We start from the raw sequence: 10,527 nt of genomic DNA, 5'->3' as shown, positions 1-10,527 counted from the left end.
AGAATGCAGCTTTAACACATGAAGCATCGGCTTCACTCGGCAGAACCAGAGGTTTCCGCCTGGAATCAGCTGGACTGATCACATATTCCTCTGCAAAAAACGTTGGTCGTGTTCATCTTTAAAGGCCTAAAACGTCCATACTTGTCAAACTCTAACACGCAACAAAGTCTTGATTGTTTCTCAGGAAACACTGCAGCTAACATGACATTAACAGTCACTCTAGCTCTTGTTAAAACTAAATAAAAAGGTCTTTTCAAATAGCCACAAGTCTCTGGGGACTGCGGGACCAGAGCAGGTTGTTCCTGGACGCTGTCCATGCCTCTCTCTCTGTACAGCTGTGAAAACCTGCAGCAGCCTCACATCTGGCAGCATCAGCGAGCCGCTGCGACGTCAACCTGGTCTGAGGTCACCGCTGCTGTCACTGAGAGTCACCCACCACTCGGCTGTCAATCACAGTCCAGGTGCAGACGGGAAGAGAACTGTGAGTGGGTGTGTTGGTGGGTTTATGCACTAATGTGGTGGTGCTGTAAATATGACGTTTGTTAAATTACGAACTCTAACTTCTGCTCATCAAAGATCAAATAATCCCCAGAACAAGCAGAAGTGAATCATAGTTTCAGGGTGATTATTTAAACTTGTATTAATGAACATTTTTAAATGAAGACTTAATCATATTACTGTGTGTAATGTTAATGTCTCTCTGCTCTGTGTTTCTCTGGTATGAAAGCTTCTGGCCTTGATGAACGGTGTAGTTTTGCCGATTGTCCAAATGAAACGTGCTTTTCCACCCTGCCGGCGGGTTTTGGGGTATTCATGTGAGGATGTATACCGTTAAGGTTCACATAGTGTCAGCCCAGCATGCAGCTGTTTTAAACCCACTGTACACTACCTGTCCACAACCAAGAGGCCGTTAGCAACTCACGTGTCACATAGCTAAGCATCTCACACCTGAAGAGCTCCAATAAAGAGCTAGTAATGCTCCAGGTCAGATGGATGGCGACCATAGGGAACAATATGCAAACATATCAGCTTTATCAGACATGTCGGCGTTGTGTTTAAACTTATTGCGTTGACCCAAAATGTCAAAAAATAACCAAATTGCCTGAAATTCACATTAAATGATTGTGTCTCCAAAGTAATTTCATCATGCATTGACAGCTGAAAACACCATGATGTGTGACTTCTAATTTCTTCCCAGGTAGCTAAAACGCCCCGGCCCAGCTTCGGCCCAAACTTGGCCCATCCTGAAGAAAACATGGTCATGAGACTCGGGATGAACGACGCGCCAGAATTGGACCCCACGTTCTGGTTGATTCTGGCACTGCCATCATTGGGCCGTTATCTAAAACAACCTGGCCCAGATCCGGCCCACGAAAGAAAGTAGTCGCCTCCACGTCTGGTTGCCGACTCGGCTGAGACTCGGGATGAATGACGCCCAAAAATTGGGCCGCATCTACTGAACCGATCCGGCAGAAAAAAAAACACAAAAAAAGACATTATAAAAGTTATTGCACATCATTTTTGGCACCAATTACAATGAGTGTGGTGAATTTACATTAAAGAATGAACTGGATTCACCTTCTAGTTCTGCACCTCTGATATGTGTTTGTGTGTGTGTGTGTGCGTGTGAGTGAGTGTGTGTGTGTGTGTGAGTGTGTGTGTGTGTGTGTGTGTGTACCATATATGAGGTGGGGGCTCGTGAGTGTGTGAGAGAATGAGAGACGGGGAGAGAGAAGGAAATCTCCCCTCCAGGCCACACCCACCACATTAGTTAGTAACCACACAGCATGTTGGCCAACACTAACAGCTGCAACGCCTCGGTGACTTTAATGCTCAGCTAGACACCAGCGTCCAACCACCACGCCCAAAGCCAGAGCAACCCAAAATCCCCTCACTCCACCTCTCTCGCTCTGCATCTTGCATTCATTCTCAATGTGCACACGAGGCTCCAGGTAACGCAGCACTAACACGACCCACATGGATCGTGGATGGATTGCTGGTGTTTTTTGTTGCCGTTGCATCGTCGCTAGCGGCATCATCCACATTCATCATCATCCACATTCATCCTCGCACAACCGCATTTGCACGCTTCTCTCTTGGTGAAGTCAGTTATGTCATAATGTCGTTTCCAACATGTTGGGAGCTGAGCAAGAGCAGATGTTCTGCATCAGCATCTGGGCTAGCTAGCGCTCCCAGTGGGAGGAAACATGCGCTGTTGTTGAAGGTCCACACGGTCGTAGGACGTTCAGGGAATCTGCTGTTACATTCTAATATACTTCCCGTATACGTGACCATGCTTCTATGATTAGTGTTATGTAACTAAAGAGATGATACACGTCTAGTCGGATGGTGATCACTGCAGCGTAAAGTGAGCACGGTGTAGCTCCAGGCTCCATAAGACGCTGTCCTTTACGTACAGATGCGGTTGCATGACGCTTCCATCCATGCACATGGCGCGAGTATTGTGCAGGAAGTAGCTGACAGCAGAGCCTCCTCTCCCACCCTTGGGACGCTTCACTGTCATTGTAAGAAATATCTCGGCACTCCAGGCCGATGTATTGACCAGAATGGATGGTGACAATCAAGTCAAACAGAAGAGGAATGTTAATCTCATGAGAGAAACACTACAATGACCAATCAGATAATCGGATTAATAGGGGGGCAGGAAAGTGCTGCCCCGCGTTAGCCCCTCGGTCTGAGCATGAACAAACGCACAACTGTTTGGAGACGTTATCATCAAAATCATATGCCTCCTCTATTCCTCCTCTGGCTTGTTGTCATGTGGCCGGAGCCCAAGCAGAGCATGAAACTAAAGCTCCAGCGTGGGGCCGAAAACCAGGAACTCTACCTCGAAAAGTATCTCTATGAATACTCCTCAGCAACAGGAATTATGAATATTCCCTCTCAGCTACGTCACGCGATGTGCGTTGAGCTGCAGAACCACTGAAGCGCTAACGTCTTCCAAATGTGCCGTGACACACGGGAAGATGACATCACGAACCGCTTTTTGGAAAGTCCCTCAGTGTTCTGGTGGAGAGCAGCGATCACAACACTCAGATACCTCCAGAGACGGCTGACCGACCACACAGGCATGTTCCCACCCTTCAGGATCTCTGTGTGTGTGTGTGTGAATACCTACATATATGTATGTGTGTGTGTGTGTGTGAATACCTACATATATGTATGTGTGTGTGTGTGAATACCTACATATATGTATGTGTGTGTGTATGTGTGAATACCTACATATATGTATGTGTGTGTGTGTGTGTGTGTGTGTGTGTGTGTGTGTGTGTGTTCCCACCAAGCGGTCCCAGAGTCTGCAACAGGTGCAGCTGATTAACTAATCCCCCTCTCTCTCTCTCTCTCTCTCTCTCTCTCTTTCTCTAAGAGGAATTTTGCAAGAGGAAAACACTCCTCCCCCGGTGGGAACATTTGCTTTTTCCTCAATTTGGCTCCGGTCCAGGTGGAATAGAGAGATCTCAGCTGCTCTCTGGATCGACGCTCCTCATCCATCAGCCTCCACTACTCTGGGGCAACAAAGCTGGAGTCCGCAGTTGGTTTATGTGCGGCCGTCACTCTGAGGATGTTGAAGCTTTTCAATGAGCGTTACAACGTATTCCAACAGGCAGTGCTTGCTGCTTTAGCAGCAATACAAGTCCTTCTATCTGCAGAGGGTTTGTGCAATAAAATAATCCAGAAATGACATTTGATTTTGAGATCCAGTGTTAATTTGTATTTTTTTTAAGTGTCACATTGCATGCTTAGATATTCTTGGCTTGATGTTCAGAGCCGTTACCTAAAGTCAGCTGATTAGGACGAAGTGAGAGGAATCTCTTTTAGATGCAGTGGAATGTAAAACTCATCCTGTTGTAATTCACAGAGTTGTTGTTCACATTGTTGCAGCAGAAATCAATCAACAATGGATTCATTAAATGTGAAAATTCCTGCAAGATATCACCCACAAAGAAAACAAAAGGTGAGGTGCTACAGATGGGACTTAATGACTTTGCTGATAACCATGGGCCTCGGAGTGCAGAGTGCACCAACACACAAATGACTGTTAAATGAACCGCCAGCCCTGTCTTTCATCAAAGGGGATGTGAGTCGGCGTGTTTTCCTCCTCCAGCTCCTCTTCTCTTCTTCTCTTGTCATAATAATACCTCTCCTTGTTCCTTCCTGCCCCTACTTCTTCCCCACTGGTCCTTGTTACCTGAGTCCAGCTGTTGCTCGAGAACATTCCCTCCATGAATGTGAAGAAGAAGCTGTGCACTGTCCCTGTCAAACGAATAGATAAATACACATGATGGCAGAGATTAAAGGTCGTTTTACAGATGCATGAACAGATGAACACGCTGACATATGTAGCGTTCAAGCTCTCGTGAATCAGTAACTTCTGTTGAGAATGGTCCTCGAGGCCTCTTAAGCTTGTGAAATGAACATTTGGGTAAATGTGAGCATTGGATCGGACAGAGATCGATGGTAAAGGAATCAGTTTGGCTCATTTAAAAAAGGTAGCATGCACTGCAAAAATGATCAGACGAGCTGATTTAGGCGGTTTATCTCACTACGAGCATGCATATTAACGCTTGCTTGCTAAAAACCAATGCTGAACCAGTGAAGTCACTTCAGTGAATTTAAAACAAGAAGCGTAAATGATGCAAAAGGAGCACCAGATAAAGTCACAGTCATTCAAATATCTTATCAAATAAAATCAAGTGGATTTGCGGTGTTACACTCATCCAGCTCTTATTTATTGTTTGAACTTGTGTGTTAGCCGTCATGAGCCGACACGATGTCACAGAAATAAGTGAATGTGGAGGTTGTGCCTAATGTGTTAAAAAAAAGAGAGCTGACACCACAGAAAAGTATTCAGGTTCAGGCCACAAAGCTCCTTTGTTATGAAAGAAAAGATCATGGATGGGTTCAAATAACTCAATGCTGACTTTAGGTTTCACACAAACACCGGTGTCCTGGGTGAAAGTCCTGTGTTTGACCTCGAGGTAATTTCACATCATTTCTGTGTGATCAGGTTGTGATGAGCGTCAAGTTCAAGCTGTGAATCAATGAGAGCGGTTGGTGTAGAGTTAGTCCCTGTTTCCATCCTGACGTGTGACAGAGATCCTGAGCCTCTTTCACACCATTCCCTCCAAACAGGTCTTCGTTGTCAGTGAGGTGTACTGACGGACCTTGTCATGAGGTTTTAGCTGCGAGTGTTTCTTTGGTCTCACCAGTGTTTCCACCTTTCAGCAGAACTCACAGACCTGCTCAGACGAGTGATGAAATGATCTTCAAGCCTAAAAGACAGCAAGTCCACATGGATGCCTGAAAACCTGAAGACACACGAGGCTTTGTTACGACCAGTGTGTCCATGTTTTCCACAGTCTCTGTCTCTACCTGTTGCAAAGACGACAATGTTTCTGTCTCATGTTGGCGTCAGGCTTCTAGTCAAAGCACTGAAGATGCTTTGTGCCACTAAACAAGCAGCATTGTGTGACTTATTTGCCTGAATCAGTGTCACCATTTAGCTTTCCAAGGTTCAGTCTTTGTGAAGGAAAGACGTTGTCAGATATGAAATCAGGAGGACGTATTCGTTCCTTCAATCATTCATCTGCTTTTGCGCTTGAATGACAACGAGTTGCTCGGCTTTCTCTCGCCGGACACATGCTGCAGATATTAAGAGAGATAACTCTGATTGCTTTCCATATCTTGTAAAAACAAGACAAATGCAAATATATTGATCTCATAGAGGACAAGTTGTTTTCCATCAGTGAGAAAGATTTTGACTTGGATGCCAGGATCAACATAACCCACTTTATTACTGCCCGTCAATCAAAAAGATAAATCTTCTCAGGCCAAGAAATGATTGTTTCAACAGCTGTGTTTCCATTCACGTATCTGTTGTGCATTTTAGAAGCATCGCAACGTCTTTACACTGGCTTCAGGTGTTTCTTTTACTTTGTTGAAAAAGAGTTGACAATCTAGATTGTAGAAGGAATAAATGTTACTCACATTACTGATCAGCTGTTTCTGCTGTCGGTCTTCTCTGATATTCCCGTAACGATCCGTACACGCTGCTTTAACTGATGCATGCAACTCTGAACAGAGAAGAGAAAGAAGAGCTTGAAAGAAACCTTTCCACAAACTCTCCACACATTAACAGCCTAGAAGCCTCAAAGAGAGTCTGTTATTAACGGATACACTGTTCTGTGCTGGTCTTATCTGTTTCATGGTCATCACACTAACGTCTCAGAACGACTGTGGCAGTGATGTAGTGGTACTCAAAGGTCATAAATGTATTGGTGACCTCTGAGGTCACCAGGTGATGGTATCTGTTAGATGCTTCACGATGGCAGTTTGAGGAAGAACAAGACCCTAAGAGGAATGGCTAGTGGTCAGAGGACAGGAAGTGAGCAACAAAAACAAACACTAGGTTTTGACAGCAGCACATTTTTTAAATGATCTCAATTGTTTTTTTTCTTGTTTTTGACATCAACACTACGACGACTCTGAGTCATGAACCTCGACATCCACTCCAGATGAGAAAATCAGTCGTTTGGAGGTTAATAAATCCTGCTGACGGACATCAACCCACGTCCCGGCTACATGTGCCAAAGAAGATGAGAAAACACTCAGCGATGCATTCAACATTTGATGGAGACGCCCACATGAACCTGCAACATCACCGTAGATCGATGGCAGCTTTGAAGCTGTTCATTGCCGACCTCTGCAGATCGGTTCAGTGGTCGTGACCTGAACTCGCTTTTTCTTCTGTTTATTCTAAACGAACTGCTGTTGCTGCCGGAGGAAACATAATTCACACCAAGTGTTGTGAACGTCCAGGAAGTCGGGTCGTTAATGTGTGACAGCAATCACCAATAGATGTCAATTTAAAAGAAAAGTCAAGAAATATCAGCTGCACTGCATCGCACAATGTCGTCTGTGTCAACCTGTGTTTCCTGTTGAGAAAAAAACCTAGAAAATGACGGGTTCAACAGATGCACCATAAAAACCTGTTCCAAAGGAAATGTGTGCCGGATCCACTAACACCTTCTGTCCAAAGGTGGAATCAGGAGAGGCTGGAGGGTTCGGGGAGAGAAGTCAAATATACAGAGAGAAGAGCAGAGTGCCAAGAACAGAGCATACGGATGTACGCTGAGATAATAGACGGATGGATGGATGGAGGGAGGGAGGGAGGGATGGAGGGAGGGAGGGATAATAGCTTGGTGGTCTGGTCTTTCTCCAAAGGCTGTCCTTTATTATATAATCTGCACATTTCAAATCAGGATCCTAACATCCAGGGAGGGATCTAATCATCGTCCGTGGATGATGAGCTCTCAGAGGACCAGCTGAGGCCTGAGGGCCGGTTAGTGAAATGAGAGTGCTTCTGGTGACGGGAGGGAAAGCGAAATGAAGAGAAGGCGCACAGAGAGGTAATATATTCAAATGCAAAACAACAGGCAGCCTAACAAAGTGCTAACCATCATGAATCTAGCGAGGATGAATCATGAGGTCTACCTCTGCTGATCTCCATCAATCAAACTCTGATTATTAGCTGATTAAACCCATAACTAGGTTTGTAATAATTCAATTGGATTTAAGCTGTAAAATGATATTTGCAACAAAAGTAAGCTTCAAACAAAGGCCTGCCAGCAAAGGATTGAAGCTAATATCGTAAATCCTCATCAGCTCAATGAGAATTAGAGCGAGTTGGGCCGCCAGATTAACCCAATCTGTGCAGTACTGACACAGACTCACACCATCAAGTGTTCAAAGACTTCTAATCTACTTTGATCATTTCCACTGGTCACTCAAAAGTGTCCATGCTTTGTAGTTTGCAACATAGTCATCATGAGATCTGCAGTACAAACAAATATATATAATAACACACTGTATAAGTCAAGTCTTATCCTGCTCGTAATAATAGACAGCAGAGGTTGTCATGGAACTTGTGTACTTCAGTAGTTGTTTTTCTCAGTATTTTGATCTCCTGATCACGCCGCTCTCGACCGGCTCATTGATGTGTGTGTAAACACGGAGCTGGGTCAGGCTGTAGTCTCTACGGTCACACAGGGATCAAGCCTTTGATCGTCCATCAACAGGAACATCAGCACAGTCAGCTGTCAGATAGAACAGAGAGGAGCTGCAGGAGGACCTGGTCCACGAGAGACCAGTTCTTCACCAAACTACGGATGCAGGATCTGAGAACATTTCATCTCCAGACCACATTCATTCAAATACAGACTCCACAACTGTTACTTCTTTACTTCTGCTTTGTTTTGATCTGAGTACGGTTCCGGTGTTTCTGGTTGTTCTGCTGGAGCTGGAGATATAATATATCTATATCTATATCTATATATATATATAGATATAGATATATATAGAGAGAGAGAGAGAGGAAACACTTTTTACATCATTTATCATCATTTCATTCAGTCACGTGAGGCCGTTCATTCCTGATTGTCGGGTTTGATGAGTTTTATCATTTAAGAGAAACAATAATCATATTCTGGGTTTGTAATATTTTTTATAATCTTAAACTGCTAATTTCATACGTTATTATTGATGATTAAATATGAGAACAAAAGAACTCAGATGACAGAAGAGCTGCAGGCCTCTTATGAAACATGTTTACAGCCTGAATCCATGTTGTAGAAATATAACAGATATTTACTCATATTCTTCGGCTGCACGTCGTCAACACGTCGTTGTTTCCTCACTTCAAGTCAACACGACCTCACCGTCTGTAATCCGGCACAAACAGACAGTTTGCAGTGAAATGACTTTAGTCTCTCACAGCTGAAGTGAAACAACAACAAACACAATTATCCAGGAGGAGACGTCAACGAGGAAGAGGAGGATTCTGGGTACAGCTGCACTGCGGACTGGGAGTCCAGCTGTTGCTCGTCTCTCTTTGTCATTTACTTTATTTACCTCTCAGCATTCAGCCCCTGCACTGTGAACACAGTCCCTGAGGATGAAGAGACATCTGAACCTGAGCCGACTCTTCATCCTCCTCCTCCTCCTCAGAGCAGTAACAGGTGGATCCCTGTCAGGTGACCACATGCTGCCTCCTTGTGGTCTCTCTGACGATGGACTCTAGATCAGCAGCTTAGGTCGCGTCGCCATCTAGAGGTGAAGCACCTCTCTCACGTTCCATCAAACGCCTCAAATCAATCAGGATGGAGACTTTTGGTTTCATATTTTAGTGTGAAAGATGTGAAGTTAGAGAAAGAAATCAAATGGATACACATCTCTAACTGACAACTGGATTAAAAGACAGAAATAAATTGATGTGTGTATGTATATAAACACTAAATTCTAATGCATTTCTTTAGCTCATGTATGTTTGTTGTGTTTCCTCTTTGAGCCGCTAGAGGGCTCTGTGGTGCAGCACAGTGACTCTGAACCTTTCACAGGACATTCCTTCATTTCTTTGCTCTAACACTAAAAATATGTATCTGACTGTTGTTGAAGCAGCTGAGATCACTGACATCTGATGCATTGTCTTAAGACTCCTGTAACTTCATAAAGGGATGTTCAGAGACAGAACATCTGTCAGACGCCCTGAAAAAGAGAGAAAACCTCGAATGCAGCTTTCTGCATCTCTTCTCTTTTTTTGTTTTTGTCCTCTTTGTGGTTCCAGTACACACACACACACACACACACACACACACACACACACACACTCTCTCTCTCTCTCCCTCTCTCTCTCTGTGTGTGTGTGTGTGTGTGTGTGTGTGTGTGTGAAGAATTGGCATAAACTTATTTCATCACCTTGAACAGATTGAATTTGAAAAGGAGACCACGCTGCTTTCTCTGGCTGGCCACAGCGTCCCATCATCACATTGAGCTTGTTTCAAGATGTAAGAAAAAACACAACGAGAGTGTGTGTGTGTGTGTGTGTGTGTGTGTGTGTGTGCATTGTGTTATGTAATAAAGAAAACAAGAGTTAGACAGGGAATGAAGGTGGAAAACAACCAGACCAAAGCGTGTGTGTGTGAGTGAAGAGGTGATGAGAGGAGGTTGCATAACCCGTCGACGACAAAGAACATGTGGTTTCCATGTAAATAAGAACGTGCTGCAGACTGAGAGCATTAATTCATTTACTGCCCACAACAACTGTGTGTGTGTGTCTGTGTCTCCTCCTCCTCCTCCTCCTCCTGGTGCAGTTGTAGCGACACTGTGAGTTAGTAGTAACAAATATGAAATTATGAATGGCTGTTTAAGAGTTAACTTTTTGTCTCAGTAGCCTGGAAATAAAAGGCGGGATGGACGATTTAATTAACATTTATTCAGATTTCTCCAGAACTATATAGTGTTGTTGATAATTTATGAATTGTGTTGTAGATCATTTTCTATTTCTGGACTTTCTTTGTTGTTTGAAAAAGTGTCCGCAGCACTCTGGTCCTATAGCCTTTATTAACTTATGCAATAACTAAAAGTTGCATCGATTCTTTTGATTCCATTCCTCTCCCGATATGTATCGAGCTACAATGTGTAGAAACAGCAGCTGACAAAGAACTCTTC

The sequence above is a fragment of the Anarrhichthys ocellatus genome, unplaced genomic scaffold (assembly GCF_004355925.1).
Source record: "Anarrhichthys ocellatus isolate YVR2014 unplaced genomic scaffold, GSC_Weel_1.0 scaffold178, whole genome shotgun sequence".
NCBI classification, from domain to species: domain Eukaryota; kingdom Metazoa; phylum Chordata; class Actinopteri; order Perciformes; family Anarhichadidae; genus Anarrhichthys; species Anarrhichthys ocellatus.
The sequence above is the reverse complement of the archived record's forward strand: the minus strand, read 5'-3'. Positions refer to the sequence as shown.